The sequence below is a fragment of the Marmota flaviventris genome, chromosome 11 (genome assembly GCF_047511675.1).
Source record: "Marmota flaviventris isolate mMarFla1 chromosome 11, mMarFla1.hap1, whole genome shotgun sequence".
Lineage (NCBI taxonomy): Eukaryota > Metazoa > Chordata > Mammalia > Rodentia > Sciuridae > Marmota > Marmota flaviventris.
Genome location: NC_092508.1, coordinates 26,550,241 through 26,562,858, shown reverse-complemented (window position 1 = coordinate 26,562,858; position 12,618 = coordinate 26,550,241). Strand labels below are relative to the sequence as shown.

The 12,618-nt window shown below is 37.7% G+C and overlaps 1 protein-coding gene across 6 annotated transcripts in view; it reads left to right on the top strand.

The window, feature by feature from the left end:
- Nucleotides 1-1,475: 1,475 nt before the first annotated feature.
- The window catches only part of Map2 (microtubule associated protein 2), a 278,404-nt gene continuing 267,261 nt past the window's right edge, over nucleotides 1,476-12,618 (top strand). For all 6 annotated transcript variants that reach the window (XM_034635712.2, XM_027941928.2, XM_027941927.2 and 3 more), the window contains exon 1: nucleotides 1,476-1,684. The gene's annotated coding sequence lies outside the window, so the exon portion shown is untranslated. The remainder of the gene's footprint in view (nucleotides 1,685-12,618) is intronic.

The window sequence follows — 12,618 nt, the reverse complement described above, 5'->3', positions numbered from 1 at the left end:
ACTGTGAGATGCAGCTGAGTGGGGGAGCAGTGCAGAATGTGAGGTGTGACTCTGGAGGCCAGATTTCTGTATCCTCTTTGTGATGGGTTCTAATTTCTGCAGTCTCACATCATTGGGTCTCTTGGGGAAAATTAAAGGAATTGGACCAAATGCCTACAATATTAACTCTAATATTTCATATTCTCTGATTCTGTAATTAAATGTGACAAATCCAAATTATAACTACTGTTTCATCAGTACTGTTGAAACTGTTTAAGTCACACCTTGCTATCTTGACTGACCTTAAAAATACCTTCTGAGTACTTGGTATAGACATCTGAGGTCATTCTAAGTTGCATCTTCTCTTACTTAACATCTCTGGTTAGAAAGATTTCATGGTAAAAGAATCATGTTTTTTTTTTTTTTTTCTTTTTTCAGTTGATCATTTTGCTTTCAAAAGTATGTAAGAAGTGTTTTTTTTTTTTAATGATGACATTTCAAGGTCAGAATTTTGCGTTTATTAATTCCTTGTATTTGAATCATTCATCAAAGACCCTTCTTATTTGTTTTCTTTTTATAGATGCGGGAAGGGTAGTACTGACATTTTTGGTCCCCAGCTGACATTAATACACTGAGAGGGTAAGGGGACTGTCTCTGGTAGTATATCTGGATATCTAGAACAGGGTGTTCATGGAGGCAAGGATCTTTTCATTGATGGGGTGTGGGGGTGAGTGTCTGTTTTTTCACTGATGTTTCCACAGTGCCCACAACAGCGTCTGTCACATTAGCAGGTTTCTATTAAGCATCAGTTGAATTGATAATTGAACAAATGCATTTGATTATGGCAGAGCTGAGTCTAGAATTCTCTACACCCTCAGTCATCGCTTCTTTAGTACAGACAAGAGTTGGCCTACGTTCTCGCACACCCCCAATTTTCCTTTGTCATTTCTTGATGCACCTGTCGTTATATTAGTAGACCAGGTCACTGAGCTTTCTCCATTGAGGGGGTCCCTGGAGCTCCTGCCTCACAGGGATATTTGGAAGGAAAAGAGGGTCGTCAAAGGCGGGCTCCTCCCCGAGAACCTAAAGCTAGTGTCCCGATTTCCCAGGGAAGGTCTGCTGTCCCCTATGCTTAGAGCGTTGGTCTCACTTTGCTTGGTGGAGGGTCATAGTTGTCTAGAGAAAGGTCCTGCGGGGAGGACGCCCTGTCCCTGCAGCCCCAAGGCCTTCTTTGGCCTTGGCTGGGCGGGGCTCTCCGAAGCTCCCAGCCTCGCCGTTGTCCCCGCTGGGCCAACGGCTGGCTGCGGCAGGAGGCGGGGCCACCGCGCTCCCCCTCCCCGACACTGCGGCGGTGGCAGCGCCAGCCCAGCGGCGGCCGCCTACGGGCTCGCGGAACCGGGCGGGACCTGCGCGGGGCGGGGAGGAAGGGCCGGGGCGGGGCGGCCGCGCTGGGAGCCAGCTGCTGGGGCGCCGCGCTCAGACTGGGCGGGCGCTCGGGCTGCGCGGGCTCTCGGCGGCAGCGGCAGCAGCAGCAGCAGCATCCTCTCTGCCTTTTCTTCCCTTCCGCTTCTTTCTTTTCCTTCTCCTCCTTTCCCCCTTCTTCCCCTGCCCCGTCCCCCCCTCAACTTCTCCAGAGGGCCAGAGCTCTCCAAGTCCGTGAGCAGTGGCAGCCGCGACCGTGGGTCCGTTCTGTTACTGCGCCCAGGTAAGGGATCCGTCCCCACCTCTGGTCCCATTAGAGCGCCTGTCCTTCAGCCTCGTTCTTGGCGAGGAGGGAACCTCTGCCAGGACCCAGCGGAGCGAGGTTGTCTGGTCCGCTGTGACTTGGAGGCAGTGGGAGGGTGGCGGACCTGTCCAGTCTCCCCCCTGGCGGAAGCTTGGGGCCCGACCTCTCCAGGTGTCAGTACCCAGCAGCGGAGCGAGCGCTGGCACCTGGGCTCTAGATTTGTAGAAGAGCGAATGACCTTGTTAGGTACCACTTTGAAACGACTGGAAACTTGCGCCAGGTAGGATTCATGTTTTGAGAGCTAATATTACCTGAGCTGTAGAAAGAAGGGCTGTGAACTAGACAAAGATAATGGAGAAAAGGAATTGGAAGCAGAGGATTTTTTTTTTTTTTTTTTTTTGCCCATCCAGGCGCAGACAGGGAGGGAGGGAGGCCTTGTCAATTTCAAGCCATTTATCCCTGTAATTCCTCCAGAGACAGCTGGGAAAGGAGGACTGATACATGTTTATAATTTTAGGAAGATGAAAATCGATGTCTGGTCGCGTTGGAGGGCGGGGCATGAAGAAATGAGTCCCATTGAGATGGAGCTTCCACAGCCCCTTTTTCCTCTTCTTTTTAAATGATGGGGGTGGAAAACTGTATATACTGTCCATTTATTCTTTTCTTCATTTCTAAAGGCTTTCTTTGGGTAGGGTGGGGGCTACTGTGCTGACTCCCTTCCTCCCCCAACCTGTCTTTTGTTTAGGATGGAAATTTCAAGAAAGAGTGTTTGAGGGGCCCAGGGAGAGGGGAGGTGTGTGTTTGGGTGTGTGGGGAGGGGGAGGGAGTAGTAAAGAGAATGGAGTCAGAAAACACCATGCTTGAACCCTGGAAATTGATGTCCTAGCACCAGGACTTCAAGATTTTATCAGAAAATAAAAAGCTTTGGTTAGCAACAAGCTCCTTGGTGACAATTGCTGTATGCCATCTGTTGTAAGACCTTAGCATAATATGCTTCCAGAACACAGACCCTTTAAAACTCAGTCAGTGTGAAACCTTTTTGTTTAAGCGTACATACACATATGTAAGCACACATATATAACACACTATAAACATGTTACAAAAGGGAGTAAATACTTAACGTTTTAAATTTATCTTAAAGGGTTTGGGATATTTTATGAATGAAATTTGTAGTGCAAAACAAAAAATATTGTTGGGTGATAATATAATTTGGGATGTGAAGTAATGTTAGCAAAGAACTAACTTAAATGTTAAAAAAATATTTCTTTTCAATGATGGTGTGTTAGAGGAAGGACTGCAAACTGAAATTGAGGCTTGCATCCACAGTGAGGCGATGGAGAACAAAGCCTTTTATGTGAGCCACATTATGCAAAATGTCCCTATGATGAGCTGCAGGTACAGCCCAGTTTAAAAGCATAGCTCTGTCACCCTGTCATTTTAATGTGAGCAATTATGATTTTTTTGGCAGTCAAAATAGATTGAATAAATAGAAACTCTTTAGAATGCTTTTGATTTTATGCCCAAGAGGAAGATTACAGCCTTCCACCTGAATGTAACAAAAACACTCCTTTAGCTGAGCAAAGTGGGTTTTGGTAGAAATCCTTTTGAATTTGTAAATCATGGGTGTTTCAATCACTTTCCTCCATGCACACAAAGCATCTCCCCTTCAAGAAAAGGTAAAAAGCATTCTTTTTCTTTCAGTACTGTTATTTGTATGTACGTGTGTGTGTGAGTTGACAATTAATTTTCTAGTGATTTTATCTGATTTTCACAGGTTTACATCTGCTTGTCTGATTTGGATATTATCAGAGCTCTTGTGGTTCTATGATCTGTGGTATATGCTGCTTATCTGTCATTTAATTTTTTTTATATTTCACAATTTTTATGTTATTTAATTTCCAAAGTTTTTTTTTTATTGTTGTTGTTATTTACTTGCATCAGTGGGAAATTGCTTAACATACACCAGAACATATAAGCAATGTAAAAATTGTGCTTCCATTTAAAAAATAATATTTCAAAGGCATTCATTATTTTCTTTGTTTTTCTCTTGTCTGAACCACCCACCCCTTGTTATCAAACCCGTTTCTTCCTGGCTGTGCCTGTGCTGCTTTAGGCTTCTAGTTATGTCTAGACTACCAGAAGCAGAGCCAGGATTTGTTCACTCTCTGTGACAACTCTTTCTCAGGATGACTTGTTTACAGCACCTTCTCAGGGAGGAGAGGGAGAAAGAATGTGCTGAGAGAGCATGACCCAGTGAAACTGGCAGAGCCATTACCTCATCAGAGTAGGTCCTGCAGCCTCACTGAGGGAGCAGGCATCCTCTCAGTGGAAACCAAACCCCAGAAGCACACCCATCTGGGGCAGAAGCTTTTCTCTTCCCACAGCTGCCTGCACTGATGTAGCTCTGCTGAGGTTAGAGGGATATTTTCTCTTTTATGTGTTTCTCTTCAGGGATCTTGAACTTGGTCAGAAATATGCAGCCAGAAATGAAACTTGGCACAGAATCCTCTAAGCCTGAAGGAATAATTTCATTCCTTTACCCCTTTTGGTTTAAACCAATTTGCAAATTTTCAGAATATCAGAAAGAAGAAAAATGCTTATTGGTATATTGCTTGTTTTATGTTGAATTTTACTAGCTATTAGATAACAGACTGGACTGTTGTGCTTTTGACAAACACACTTGTACTGTTGGCATATAAAGTTAAGTAGTTATTACATTCTCTTGGGTGTGTACATGAAGGTAAGTTTGTCTCTGAAAGATGTGTCAATGTCCATGTGAGATGACCAACTTGGGGATTTTAGAATTCAAGTTCGTAACTCTGACTGTTGAATTCTTTCCAGTGCTTAATATCCTCTTGACAGATTACAATAAAGAATCTAAAATAACAGTTACAGTAGAAGATGATACTACCCAGATCAATACAACACTCCCAAATGCTAAAAGTAGTCAATTTAGGTAAATCACTAATTAGTAAATGCATAAACCTAAAGATAACAGTTTTGAGCTCTTGCCTTTATATAGATGTTAAAGATGCTAATAAACTCTTGCAGTCATATGTGATTATCTCAGATGTGTTAGCTCTTTTTGTTTTTTCAGTTCTACATCTTTACTATTGTCTTTGCCATGATCTACTACATCTAGACTTTTTTATGTAACAGAAGTATTTTTATCATTTCACTAAATTTTTTTCCCTCCTCTTCACCATTCTGTTTCATTTGTCATTTGAACGTTAGACTTAGTTTTTCTAGGTGTTCTGGTTTCAGTGCTCAAACTTTCTTGGTACAAATTTGCCCTTTATCTTTTACTTAGGGGGAACATTCATTCCCATTTATTCATTCATTATGAGAAATGATTTTTTTTCCTCAAAGAATTGTTAATCCCAGGAATTGACTTCAGCCACCAAAATCAGTTGAAAAGCTACAAATTAAGATGAAGTGCATAAAGGGCCCAAATCTGCAGGCAAGTTTGGGTGGGTGGGTGGGTGGGGTAGGGAAAGATGAGTAAGGAGAGCAAAGTCTCCCCTGGTTCATGTTTGTCCCTACAGGATGAAGATGAGCTTGTGTCTGTGTTGGTGGAGAGGGGAGAAATCTGTTTTGCTTTTTACCTCAGTGTAACATTTTGTCCCATTCCTTCCCTCATCATTGCTTTGAACAAAGACGGTGGGTGCTTCCTTGTAAACATGATACAGGATGCTTATTGGAAGCCATTCTGTAGTGAATTAAAAATTTTAAAACAATGTGAACATAGTTGACTTTTTATGAAAAACACTTTGAATCTAATTTTGAACTTTTTGAGCCTTCCTGTTGGAAAGCTAAGCTATCCTTCAAGTGGTACTACTTTAACTGTGATATCTTTTACCTATACATTTTAGTGTAATTTTGTGGAAATTTAGACAAAAAAAAGAATTCAAAATCCTCCTTCAGTGGATTGTTGCTGATTGTGCTTATACTGTGGACATAGAGGAAAGGTTTAAACTCTTTGTTTTCCATTAAAACATACACCCGAGGGAGCAATTCAAAGATATATGTTTTTACATTTTGTTATGTTAACAATCCTTTTAGAGCAAATAATTTATTTTTAAGAGCACACACCACTTGGTTACTTCTCTTCATTCTTTTCCTCTTTTCTGTCTTCCCTCTTTTTTCTCCATTTTTTCCTTTCCATTCTTTCTCCTTTTCTTCTTTTGCTGATTTCTTTTGATTTGTATTGCGGGGTGGGATCACCGATTAAGGGAAAATGAAAATACAGCCTGCTGTGTTGGTTGAAGTTGATTTTTCATTGTATCGGTATTTCTCATTTAACATTCAGTCTTATGCTAACTTCTTTTCCTTCTCCAGGTTTCATCCCTACCATGGTATCATCTTTTCACTTATTTTTATATCTCCTAGAATTAAACAATCTTCCTTGTGTGCCAACCTTGGATCATATGCTACACCTCAAAAAGATCTTTCCAAATTAGGAAGAAATGTTACTACTTTGTTCTTCCCCCATTAATCTGTACCCAAGTTTATCCAGTGTCCATACTTTATAGATAGCTGCTCATTGCAACTGTGCCCTCATCAGCTTTCTTAAAACACTTTAGAAAAAATATGCCGGCAAAAAAATGGTAGATCTGTACAACTAATGTTTTCAAACTGAAAAATTTGATTGACCAATTGACATTTCATTTTTTGTTTCACCTGACACCAAATAAAATAGTTCAACTATTTTTTTTTTAATTTAAAAGCTAAATGAACTAGCAAAGTCATTATGTGTCATGCAGACCATTGTCTTCTTTTTATGCTAATTAGCTGATTCCACTGATATAAACCTAGTAAGTCAAGCACTGGCTACTCTAGTATCAATCAGTAAATGTTGAACCAAATTTATTTAGTTTGAATTAAAGTATTTCTAATTATATTAGTCTGTACAACATTATTATTTGTCTTGACTCTAACTCAAAATGATTGAAAAACACACTTGACTATCCATGAGGATATAAAATCACTTAACTGTCTAGGTCCTTTAAATATATAGAGAGATTTCTCTATTCGTTTAAGAGAATACTCATGTCAGTATGAATCCTTTACACTTATTTATTAGTGGATGTGTAGATGGCTACCTTGTTGTACTGTTGGAACAGTTGTGTTCACACTGCATTGCATTGTGAATGGGTGGCACTGCTACTCTATTGAACTGATAGGAGAAAATGCTTTTGTTGACTAGAAAATGATGCAGCATCATTTTGATTGGCATTAAGGCAATTAAATGTATGCTCAGACTTGAAAATTTACCATTTTATTTGGGTATCATGCCTCTCAAAATTGGAATTTAATCTTTCATAGAGTGTTTGTTTTTGAGCAAGACAATACTTTATATAATGTGCTACTTATTTTTTGTTTATGTTTACATGAGACACTACATTCTTTTGGCCCACTACTTTCTGGCCCACTTTGTAAAACAAGAAGGTTTTTAGAATTTACTTATGCATTCTTTTCAGTTTAATATGTTATTTTGTATATAGCCAAGAAAAGATCTTTTCTTCAATTTATTACATTGTGTGTGTGTGTGTGTGTGTGTGTGTGTATGCATGCGTACTAGGGATCAAACTCATGACCTTGCACATGCCAGCCAAGCCCTCTACCTCTGAACCACATTTCTATCCCACTTTGTACTTTTATTTTATGTTTCAACAAAAATTTGCAATCTGTAACATAATTCCTTTGCCAGGTGGAATCATAGTACCTGATTAGCCTCACGACTTGGTCCACCTTCTGTGTTTCATGAAAGGCTAAAAGGTGGTGTAGTAGGAGCATTTTTGTATGTGAGGGCATGTGTGATTATTCTCTAAGACAGAGTTAGCTAATTGTGTGTATGTATGTGTGTGTGTGTGTGTTGTTTTCCACAGTTAAAATCAACTATTATATAATCAGTTGATTTAAAGAAAATTAAAAACTATACGATTAGATTAGGTTCCACATAGGTACCTCTGGTATTCAATACAATGTTACATGAAAAACAATGATACACAAAGATCTAAAAAAATCCAAGTGGATGAATTTCAGGTAAGTAGCCCTTTATATCCAGGGTCTGATTCAACCAACTGCAGATTGAAAATATTTTTTATAAAAATTTCATGTGTACTGAATATGTACAGATTTTTTTTCTTGTCATTATACCCTAAACAGTATAATATATTATACTATATTACATGTTATAAGTAATCTAGAGGTACTTAAAAGCATATGGTAGGATGTTTATAGATTATATGCAGATATCATACCATTTTATATGAGAGACTTTAGCATCTGCACATTTTGATATCCATGGTGTATCCTGAATCCAATCCCTTATGGATACTGGGGGACTACTATATTACTATATTTTTCCTTTTTGGAGCAATTTTGTCCTGATTCCATTGTTAATTATGGAAATTTTCTAAATTGAAATACTCATTTTATCTTTTAAAAAGTGCAGACACTTGCTTTTTCATAGAAAATGAGTTGATCTTCATTTAAATAACAGAAGCCAGCGCTGATGGAACTTTAGGAATTTCGCTACAAAGAAAGCATTAAGTACCCACTAAAAGCTGAATCCTCATGAAACAAGGAGATAACTACAACCTAGAGTTTATTTAAACCAGCTTTGCTCATCTTGTCTCAAACTGAAGTTTGCCTCATTCACAAACTTCTTGGTGAATTCTATTAGCACTAAGTGTGGACTTTGTCATTTCTTATAACATGGCCCATGATTCATGTGAGTATTTAGGGTATAATGAAAAGGAGCAGTTTCTTGTTTGTTTTTAAGTTCCTGTAGCTTTCAAACTCAATTGGTGATTTCATGATTTTTGTTTGTTTTGCTTGGAGTAGGACCATGTTAAATGAGGGTGGTCAATATCAAAATCGGAGCTTTGAATGACTCGTACAATCCTGGACATTCTCTTTGCCTTATTTCAGCTTCTTTCCAAAGAGTTTCCTGTGGATTTGTAATAAGAACCTAAAGTTCTCCATTAAAAAACAAACTGTTATTGAAAGTGAGTAAACTGACTTTTAATAAAATATTTTCCTTTTGATTTCTAATATATTTATATTTTATATGATAGAGTAGCTCTTTGTAACCCTATTAACTAGTGGCTTAGTTGGGTTATGTGCTTACATATCTGGAAAAATAAAATAATATAGTGTAATATTTTATAGTATCATTAAATGTAATCTTATTAAAATTAATTTTTTAGATTGACAAGTAAAAATATGCATGTATTCTTTACTTCTGTACCTCTGCCCCATAACTAAGTGGCAGTCATTATCAAAACTTGCAAGTTACATATCAATTTGAGGATTATTGCTGAGTAAAAGGGATTATCAGGAGCAAAGGCTGTGAACCTCTAGTGTATACGTAAGTAAACTGAGGCAGGGAGCAGTTTAGTGACTTCCCTGAGGTGGTTACTTGTGAATGCAGAATAGACTCAGTAATTGGAGCTCAAACTCGGGACTGACCATGAAAGACCCATCTCATTCTGACTTTCTACTCTTATTTCTGATTGTATTTCTGTTCTTTGAGCTAAGGGTGGAGTGAGGTGGCAGTCATATCTGCCCAACTTTGTGACTCAACTGTGACTTTCACATGGATATAAAAGAGGGAGGGACTCGGAATTTTAGGGCCATTCCAACCAACTCCATGCCAGCTTCACTACTGAAAGCACCGAGACTAAATCTGATCCAGGAAACACAAGGCTCCTGCTTCAGGGCCATTCCTGTGGTTTGGATCTCTTAGGAGGGCAGTTTGAACTCTAGGGATGTGTGCCCAGAAGGGGGACAGGAAAGCCAAGGAGCTTTTCTCTAGGCTTGAAGGTTAATTTGGTCTGTGTTTAAACTTGGTTCTGTGTGCAAGAGAACTCAACAAAAATAGCCAGGTTGAAATTTTTTTTCTGATCTATAGCACCATGATAATTTCTCAGAAATAGCTTTCCGTGTGTTCCCCCAGCTTTGACATTTTTAGCTAGAGGAAGTGAGTGAGAGAGGCTGTGCTCCTGTGTCTGCCTGAATCCCACTTTCCTTCCTACTCTTGCCTGCCTTCCTGTTTCTCTGCCTACAACACTCCATACTTCTTTCTTTTTTCTTTTTTCTTTTTTTTTTTTTTTTTTTTTTTTGCTTCTTCCAGGGAGACAGCAAATTAAGTAAGAATTAGGTATTGCCATGGTTACTGTGTTCAGTAGCACTACACCTGCACCCACGCTGCTTAGGCATTGTAGAGTCTTAAGTTGACAAATATTTGAAAGGCATGAAGAGAATCTTGGAGGAAAAAAAATAAGCAGAAACCATGCTTAAATATTTAAAGAGAAATGTATTCCTAGTCACTGAAAACTGAAACTATATCACTATCTAGGGAGTGAAGGAATTCTAATGTTATTCTATTAGAGAATGCCATAGACTGTGTCCTAATTCTCTAGATGAACATGTTCCATCACTCATCTGAATTGGAGTGAGATTTTTGTTTTTTTAACCACTGAGTAAATGGAACAGAATTTCATATAGTATTTCCTAAACACATTGGTGAAAGAAAGAGCTATCCATACTTTTTTCTAAAGTGTCTTTAAATACAAATATAGAGGAAAACCATCTTAGTTGCACTTCAGGAATTAATATTTATGAATGCTGATTCTTTCAAGTAAGCTATTCTATGCTTTTCTTGGATGTGGTTTATTTTATTTGATTGTCTGAACATTAAAATGATGTGTAAAAAATTAAATATTGAAAGCTTTTACTAAAAAACATTCTTACTTGGAAGGATTCACTTTGATTCTCTTCCACTTGAACATTAGGCTCATACTCTATAATTATTTCTTATAAAATGGCCCATGATTCATCTGAGTTTTTATTTAATAAGTGGTTATTGGATCCCTAATATATAGCAGGCACTTTTCTGAGTGTGGAAGATACCAGGAATAAGCATACAAGTTCCTGCCCTCGTAGAACTAACATGAACTAACATAGAACTAACATGCCTCATGAGACAGAATTGAGAAGTAAAATAAATAAATAAATAAATGAACATTTCAGATACAAATGCTAAAAGAAATGTACCAGAGAGCATATGTGGGAGCTTGACTTTGGTGGGATGGACTACCTTTAGAGGCAAGAGTAAAGAAGACTGGTGAGCCATGGGATATTTGAGTTTCCAGTCAGAAGGAATAACCTCAAAGCAGAAGAAACACCGCGTATTTGAGAAGCAGAAAGAATAATGGCATTAGAGTCTAATGAACTTGGTAGACAATAGTAGGACAGCAGATAAGAGCAGAAGGCTGGTGCCAGACCACCTGTGGCCCCTTAGTCACAATGAGGAAGATGACTTTTATTTGACTTCCAGTGCACTCTAATTTTGGAGGTTATAAAAGCAAATGTTTTTTTTTTTTTGAGAACCTCATGAAAGCTTTTGAAGATTAATTATGTCTTCTGAATCCTTCTAGGTTGATCTGTATCTTATTCAATAATGCGTTACATCACAAGAGAGGAATAATTTAGAAAATCAGAAATCGATGGTAGAGACAGGAGTAGACATCTGTTAACTTGATCTAATGTGATGTTATGGACACATGTAGCTCAAATTGTATTGTTTTCTTCAGTTCTTGGAGAATTACGTGTTTGATTAATTTTAACCATCTACAATCCTTTTGTTTTTACCCAAAACTAAGTTTTAAAAACATTGTAGACCTGGGGTTGTGGCTCAGTAGTAGAGTCCCCTGCCTCGCATGTGTGAAGCACTGGGTTCAATTCTCAGCACCACATATAAATAAATGAATACAATAAAGGTCCATCAACAACTATATATATATATATATTTTAAAAAGTAACGTGAACAGAAAAGTAGAAGTCTACATTTGAGAAAAGAAGTCACAAAAATAATTCCATTTTCCATATGAATGTGTTCCCTGGCTATTTCCACACAGCATGTTTAGTTGCAAACCAAGTCAGGTGCCAGGTAGCAATCAATATGATACTTGAAGTGTATAAATAAGTAACAGCGGTTTATGCATTTTGCTCCTTAAAAGCAATGATCTAAATCTCCTGAGAATTTTGTAAGTGAACTGGACCAATTTCATGATGATGTTGGATCATCTGTGAGATTAATAGTCAATGTACTTCTTCATGCACACATTGCTTATACTAAAATATTTAACACACTTCTCAGTTATTTGCAGACTTGGTGTCATGCTCCATTGAATTTAGCATTAAGTACAGTTTGCCAGACTTTTGATTGATGGTACTTTTGGTGTCGTTTAAAGCTGTTTACTTTCCTTCAGCGTAGCTTTAATAAAAAACAAAACTAATTTTTATTTCTTCATGTAATGTTATATACTGGGCGTTTTCAAAATATCACATGATTTAGGATAAGTTATTATTTCAGTTTAAAATGAAGTGTTGGAGTACTGTTGGTTTTTCTTTGAGCTTCTTTTCTTGACTTCCATTTTAGTTTGTTTTTATGATTATTTATGATGTACATTACTTTAATTTGGAGCCATTAGATATATTAATACATTACCAAACTTGCAGTAACTCTAGTAAAGTATTAAAAATATGAATAACAATTCACCAATTATTAAAATATATATTAACCTCTGAATGGCATTCTTGGATATTGGTATCGTTATTTATATTATGGATATTGAGATATCATTAAACATTAAATGTAGAGTAAAATGTTATATCAAAGGATTATGAAAGGGGTTTAAGAAGAAACACAGTAATTAATTTCCTTTTATATGTATAATCCTGCTTGTGCTATAGAACACCAGGTATATAGCATATTGCTCTCCTCTAGTTGACACTAGTGTAAAAAGAATATAATGCATAATAAGATAAATGGTGAAGAATAGTAGGTCCTGAAAGTATTAAGCAAATTCAGAGGGGGGAAATTTGTTACCATGTGCAGAAGT